This window comes from Miscanthus floridulus, chromosome 19 (genome assembly GCF_019320115.1).
Source record: "Miscanthus floridulus cultivar M001 chromosome 19, ASM1932011v1, whole genome shotgun sequence".
NCBI lineage: Eukaryota > Viridiplantae > Streptophyta > Magnoliopsida > Poales > Poaceae > Miscanthus > Miscanthus floridulus.
In genome coordinates, this window is record NC_089598.1 from 86,605,191 (window position 1) to 86,613,243 (window position 8,053).

The following is an 8,053-nucleotide window of genomic DNA, read 5'->3' on the forward strand; positions in this document are numbered from 1 at the left end:
GTGTAAGGGGAGAGATAAGATATGAAAGCTTAAGAGGTTAGACATGAATATGGACAAAGAGGGAGCAACATTGAAGAAAATAGATGGATCAAAATTCTTGGACAAGAGAAGCACACAAGTAAGGGGAGCAAGCTCATGAACTTTGATTGATTGCATTTAATATGTGCATATTCATGTGCTTGCTTGCATTGCATAAGTTTTTAAATTCAAGATGCATGCTTGTGTGGTGTATGCTAGTTGTAGAACTTGAATGATGATTTGATAACTAGCATGCACAGGATGATAGCTAGACACTTGGAATGCTTTTCAAGTAATGCTAGTACCTTGCTTTTAATGTTGATCTCACAAGGTATCTAGTGCTTTTATTGCCAAGTGATATCTAGCTAACCATGGTGCTAAGGATGAACTTCAAGGTGCAACTCCGATTGGTACACACTTCAAAGGTTTATTCTTTATACCTTAGCATCATTTGGTAGTAATTATTCTCCCATAATTTTAATCTATGCATATGTGTGACCTTCAAATCAAACACTCTAGCACATATGTAGGGGGAGCTAATACTACCATTTCGGGTTTGTGGTACTTGTCCAAAATCATTTTCACATGATAAAATTGCTTGGGCAAGCAACATAAATCCAAAAGAGCTTAATTTCCATATCTTTGTAGAGTTGTCATCAATTACCAAAAAGGGGAGATTGAAAGGTCCTTGTGTGGTTTTGGTAATTGAGTGACAACCTAGGTGGACTAATTGTGTTTATGTGAGATACATAGGTGATTAGTCCACAGGTACATATATGTGAGCAACATATGCCATGAAGGTGAAAATGGCTTGGAGATGTTGCAAAGCTCACACATGTGATGATGAAGGAGCTCATTGCACATGAGACATGACATTGAGTCAAGTGATCAAAGGTGGAGAAGATCAAGACAAGACTTGGCTTGACGGACTGGTTGCAAGTGTGAAGGGAAAGTCGGAGGCTTTGGAGTGATGGACCGTGTGGCGGTGAAGCTTGAGCAAGACTTGGCGCCGATGGACGAAGGCAACGGTGGAAAGCAAGTGAAGTCAAGATCGATGAACCAATATGATCACGTGATGATATGAAGTGGATCATATCATTGTTGATCGTGTTGGTGCATGTGTTGCATCGACATTGGAGGAGATGGAATGGAATGCGCAAGGCAAAGGTATAACCTAGGGCATTTCATTTCACCGGTCATAGGTGTGTAGAGAAGTTTATGACCGAGTTTAGGATAGATGGCCATACTATCAAGAGGGGCAAACTTGTTTGCATATCGGTCATCTAGTGCCACTCGAGTGATCTAACTTTGCATCATCGCTAGGATCGAGTGGCGTGGCAAGTTGAGTGGCTAACACCCTTGAAAATGTTTGTGAAAATATGCTAACACATGTGCACAAGATGATACACTTGGTGGGTGGCACATTTGAGCAAGGGTGAAGATGTTAGAGGTGAAAAGGAGTTAGTCGCGCTGGTCACAGAGTGACCGGACGCGTTCGGTATGGTGACCGGACATGTCCGGTATTTGGCGACGTACTCAGCGACCAGACGCGTCCGGTCGCCACACCGGACGTGTCTGATGTGAATCAGAAAACACGGTGTTCGGCAGTACAGTCGATCGGACGCTGGCAGCATCCAGTCCGGTGTGACCGGATGTGTCCGGTCGTCCGTGGGTGCTTTCTGTACTCGACCGGACGCTGAGGCTCAGCGTCCGGTCAGTTTCTAACAGACGCGTCCGGTCGACCCTAGAGGCTTACTGGACTCGACTGGACTCAGTGGCTGAGCGTCCGGTCATTTCATGCTGAGCATCTGGTCATCTTGTCAGAGAGCCGTTGGAGGCAACAGTCGGACACGTGGCGGTCAGACAGCTACCGGACATGTCCGGTATAGCGACCAGACACGTTCGGTACTCGCGTCCGGTGCGTCCGGCGCAGCGTCCGGTCGACCCAAAAAAACACCCAGTAAAAGGGTAACGTCTAGTTTAGCCCTTAGGGCTATAAATAGAAGTGGCCTTTGGCCATGGCTGGTGCTAAGCACCTTGGGGGACTTTGTGTCCATGCTTGAGAGTGCTTAGGAGCCCTTTATCTCACACATACTTGATAGTGATCATCCGATTGTGTGAGTGAGCGATTCTAGTGCCATTGCATTGTGAGGTTGCATCGAGTGGCACTAGGTGATCGAGTTGCAAGCCAGTGGTGCTTGTTACTCTTGGAGGTTGCCACCTCCTAGATGGCTTAGTGGTGGTCTCTGTCGAAGCCCGCAATAAGCTTGTGCGGCGCTCCGGAGAAGAGCTTGTGAGGGCCATTGTGCTCGCCCCGCGGGAGTCATGAAGAGCAACTTTAGTAAAGCGTGTCATTGAGCTACCCTCACCTTCGGGGTAGGTTCTTGTGGCGCCCGACGTGCGGGCTTGGCAGGTGATGCCAATTAGCCGCCGAACCACCAAGTGAGCGGTCGACACAACGAGGACTAGCGTGTTGGCAAACATGTGAACCTCGAGAGAAAAATCATCATGTCAACCTTGTTCTTCCCGTTGGTTTGCATCCCCGTTACACAAGCTTGCAATTACTTTCATATACATTGAGCTTGTGTTGTTGCTTTTGTAATTAGTTAGCTTGTGTAGCTTGCTAGTTACCTTCTTGCTTGTGTAGCATAGAAGTAGCTCCCTTGCGTGTCTAATTTGGTTTGTGTAACCTTGTTAGTCACATTGCTTAGTTTGTGTAGCTAAGTAATTGCGCTCTCTAATTTGGCATTGGTTGCCTTGTTATTGAGCATTGCTAGTGAGCTTAGTTGGCTTTGTGCTTTTGCTTACTAGCATGTGTAGGAGCTCCCTTGTTGCTTAAAGTACTAGTGGCATAGGTTTGTGTGACCTGCTTCTAGAATTGGTTAGGAGAGCTCTAGCTAGCCCATCACCTTTATTGCTTAATTAGTATCTTTGCAAGGTGCTAGTGAGCATAGATAGAGGGGTGTAGTCTTGGCTAGACCGATAGTTTTAATTCCGCACTTGTTTCGGTTAGCCAGCCTGATTAAGTTTTAAAAAGTACTATTCACCCCCCTAGTCGCCATCTCGACCCTTTTAGCAGGGGATCTCCACTTTCTCGACTCCGCGGCCCACTGGTGGATGTTCTGCCTCCGGCCTAGCCATGTCTCCTCCTGACCCCTCTAGCTCCAAATGGGAGGGCGAGCCGTGTGTTCCTCAACCGGGCAAGGCAGGGAGCCTGTTCTCCCTCCTCTCTTCCACTATGGCTGTTGGTGGAGGGATCGCAAAGGTCACCTCTGACCCAACCTCCACCGTCACCATGGGGATCGCTACCATCACTGCCGCCACCGCTACCATACTCGTGACCAACTAGGAGGGCACAACCCCCAGAAGGGAAGGTCACACTGCCACTAGTTTGCTTTCCCCATTGCTCGTCATGACTCGCTATAGGCTAGGCCTCCACTCCTCCCATACGGGAGGTGGGGCGATGCCCAGTCCCATCAGTCCCTAGCCGCTGTAAAAAACATATAGGTCAGTCGTGCTCAAAGAACTCATCTGTGAGATCGAAAAAGGAACAAAGATGCATACCTAGATGAAAGCAGCAGATGGGTCATGGCCCGTGCCCCCTCGCATCGATCGAGGGAGGAGCCGACCCAGCCGGTTCCCAATTAGCCCATGAATCACCACGACTATCGGCCCATGTGCACCCATCAGAGCAACTGACGAGGCATCTCCCCGTTGTGGGTCACGTGCATGCACTGACCCCAAAGACGTGGGGGTACGAGCATGCTCCCCCGACCGGTTGGCATGCCCTGCCACACTCGAAGCAGGCAGGTGTGAAGCCAATGACACCTTCGAATGGCGCGGTGACTGCACCTGCTTTGCCTCTCGCTCGGTGGTGTCTAAGCTCACGGCATGCTTCCTTGACGCAGAAATGTCACCACCGACAGTAGACGTGTCCCTAGGCTCACGACACTCCATCGAGGTCGCAACGATGCCCTAGTCTCCTTCATCCTCGAAGGTGCTCGTGTTGCCACCCATCTCCATGGGCTCCTCTAACTCGAACTCCACCTCCATGTCGCTCTGATTTTCACCACCCCACACCCGCTAGGCGATCTCCTTCTCCTTCTCGTGCCTCCTCTAGGTCTTTTAAGCTCTCTTCTTCTTTTTTGGCAACCGCTGCCTCTTACAGAGTGGCTTGCCGAGCTGCGCCCTCTGGCCCCCTCGAAAGATGTGGTCAGGACTTGTAACCCATGAGTCCCTATGAAATGGATGACTCAAAGTCAAAATACAGGAGAGCAAAAGGGAAAAGGACACGGAATAAGAAGATGGGAGCACACTAGATTGGACAGCTTTGCAGCGTGAAGAGGTCCAGGCTTTCCTTCAAGGGACTCTTTGTCCCTCAGTTGCAACACCCAGTCAAGCCAACTCCAGACTTCATCCTTCGTCAACTCCTCTGGCGACGTGCGGTCAGGATCCGTTGGGCCAGAGTAGGCCCACATCGGTCACCACCTCTCCGCCAGCGGAGCGACTCGACGGTGGAAAAAGTGTGGAACACCCATAGCCCATTGAGGCTGTGTAACACTAGCTTCTGGAGCTTCACCTCGATGACCTCCAGCTTGTTCTACCGACTGGGGGGCCCCCATGACCAGCTCTCCCGCCTCTCCGGCCTTCTTCCGGTGAACAACAGGAATGGTGCCTCCACTGGGTTCCTAATGTAGAACCACTCCCCATGCCACCCCTGATTGGAGTCACAGGGGGAGTACATGGGGTAGGAGCCCGACGGCCTTGGCTTCTTCTGCAAGGCAAAGCCCACAACCGGCGTGGTCTTGGATGGCTTACCCTCCGACAAGGCTTGCCCAGTGAAGATCCGCTAGAAGAGGTCCATGTGTGGCTCCATCCCGAGGAAGGCCTCATAGATAGTGACGAAGCCGGCAACGTGTAGCACCCCAATCGAATTGAGGTGCTGCAGCTCCAGGCCCCACTCATTGTGGAGCCCGTGCAGGAACCAGTGCGTGGGATATCCTAGACCGTGCTTGTGGAAGGTGAGGAAGGAGACAACCTTGTCCACCTAAGGTCACGGAACAGCCTCCCCTGGCGCAGGAGCCCTCCAATGCGCCACCTCCTTCGGCGGAAGCAGCCCCTTCTTGGTGAAGGCGGCTAGCACCACCTCATCTATGTTGGATGGCCTCCAGTTCAACATCTTGCTCTGAATTCATGAACAAATCTATGAGTTCTCCTCTCCCTAGCTTTACCCTCTCTCTCTCTCTCAGAAATCGCCGTGGCGCATGAACGTGCTTGGCAAGAAGGAAGGAGGAGGAGAGGCGGTAGATGGAGAAAGGCGAAGGAATAGGACAAAAACCCTCTCCCTTCCCCTATTTAAATGTGAATTGGCATGCGATGGGACGCGTCCTGACTGATGGGATGCACCCTATCCAACGAAACGTCACCCGGTTAAAGCAGGACGTCGACTGGGTTGGGCCCACCACTACCATAACCTAGGCATAGGAAACAAGGTGCAATCGCATGCAAACGACCCTCCGCCTTCCTAGGCAAGGTTTGGAAGGGCCCACCAATAGGATCTCCATCGAGGAGAGACCAATGGGCTACCTAAGTCGATCAGATGGCTTAGGCGACTAATGAGAGATAGGTAAGGGGTAGTGGGATGCCCCATGTGGGCTACGCCGACTCTGTCATGAATGATGGACACGGATCCCATTCGGACATATCCGATAAGAGCTCCTCAAACCCATCACTCGAGTCATCAAGGTAACTTTACCAAACCTTCTTACTTTATTTTCTGATGCATGATCATTCATTCATCCTTTCTCATACACGCATTCACACATACATTCATACAATCATTCATTCATCCATACATCCAAAGCATCGCATATGCAATTAATGCATCACAACGCTTCATGTTGCGTCGCGAAGCAGTAGTTGCCTCATTCAACATGAGCAACGATCGACCGGGGTTCGAAGGCTAGCCTGTGAAGGGCTTGAGGCCACCTTGCATCAAACAGAACTAGGAGAGAAAACATAGATGAGCCCCAGCGGCCCTCGCCTAGTATGCTCAGAAGCAGACAGGGTCATCTCGACCTTCTTGTTCGATCCTAACCTCGAGCCATGCCCATAGAATCTCCATCGAGGGGAGGCCAGCGGGCCACCTGAGTCGGTCTCCAAAACGACCTGGGCATCTACCGAGAGGTGGGTTAAGGATTAGTGGAATGCCACATGAGGGCTATGCCGACCCCATTACGAACGACGGACCTGGATTTCGCTCGAACGTGCTCGTTAGTGAGCTCACTGAGCGCGTCACTCGAGCCATCGAGGCAAGAGATGTTAGCTCAGCCCCTCTAGTTGCAGAAACCATGAACAGGGTAACGTACGGAACTAGACCAACCCCTACCAAACCCAACGGGCTTAGGGGCTCGGATCACCTGACACCAACTCAGGAAACCAACCAACCACGTAGGTCGTGGGTGAGACAAACATGGGCGAACACCTCGACCAGCAGAAACACAAGAGTCTACGAACCCAAGAAAGAGTACCAAGATACTCAACTTCCAACCGACTCACCAGTCGGACACAGACTCGGGGGCTACACCGTGCGCACCCGATGGTAAGTCAAAAAATCCCCTAGACAATTCTACCCAAATCGCTTGGGGGATCAGGGCTACAAAAAAATCGCCAGACGATTCTACCCAAATCGCTCGGGGGCTTGGGGGCTCCTCTTGGGTTCATAAACCTAGGGCCCCTAAGGGGCCTGCTTCCTAGCAAAAGCTCGACCCAACAGATGACATTACAAATGATGCGCAACTCCTGGGTCGGCCTAGATACATAATGATTGGCCGAAAGGGCGATCTAGTCTCCAACCAGAAGGCCTAGACAAGGAGGGGATGACATGTGCTTCTGACTCTGACCCGCTTCTCCGACCGGAAGGCCTAGCTAAGGAGGGGACGACGCTCACTTCTGACTTTGACCCACTTCTTCGAATCAGGAATACACCGAACCTCTGCTTATGGCTCTTCTCTGATCGACGTAGTTGGAGCCAACTAGAACGACCGATCGAGGACGCCCGCTCGGTGAGGACCCAAGAAATCAGGTGGAGCAGATAAGGTAAGGCGCTCAAGTCAACCGTAATACCGAAGACCGTACCCCGCACACCTGTAGGACAGTACTATTAGGCCATGCTAGAAGGGTACTTTGCAGCCTTCCAGACATGTTAGAACACAAATAGTATTGTAGGCGCTGACATTTGTCCTACAGTATGGTAGGCACCGACATTTGCTATACCAGAAGAACACGATGGAGCCTGCCACATGCATCTGGGCATCAATAGTATTGTGGGCGCCGACAAACTGTCTTGTACCCGACAGCATGGGCAACAAGACTAGAAAACACATACTCTCTCTCTCCTAACTTGTAAGGTCATCCCCTTCACCTATAAAAGGGGATGTGCTCTCTCCCAACAAAGGACGGATCATTCTGACTCTCTCCCTGCCAGCATTAGACATTCTGAGCACTCGAACAGCTTCACAGCTCTAGAACTCCAAAGCTACATAGAGCATACATTCCAATACTTGGCGCATGTAGGAGCTCCCATCACTCTCGGCCCTTTAGTCTAGAGTCCGACAGGACCTCTAACACCCACCATCTTACTCCCACTCGTTTGAAACCCCACAACAAACTTTGAGCACCTAGGCTCAGGAATAAAGTCACCGACCGACTCAAACTGGATGTAGGGCATGTTGCCTAAACCAGTATAAACCATGTGTCATTGAGTGCTAAGCCACATCCGATCACAACGTATGGCAAAATCATAAATATTTACTTGTTAGTCACTTTTCGCACCGACACCAATTGTGTGGACGAGGTTCGTGCAACACTCTTAGCCGTGGAACCACCAAGTGTTGGTCAACACAACGGGGACTAGCATGCCGGCAAGCATGTGAACCTTGGGAGAAAAATTGGTTGTCTCTTGCCCTTTGGTGTTCTCCCGGTGATTGAATTGGTATTCATCTTGTGATTGCTTCACTCCTTTACGTGGTGGTAT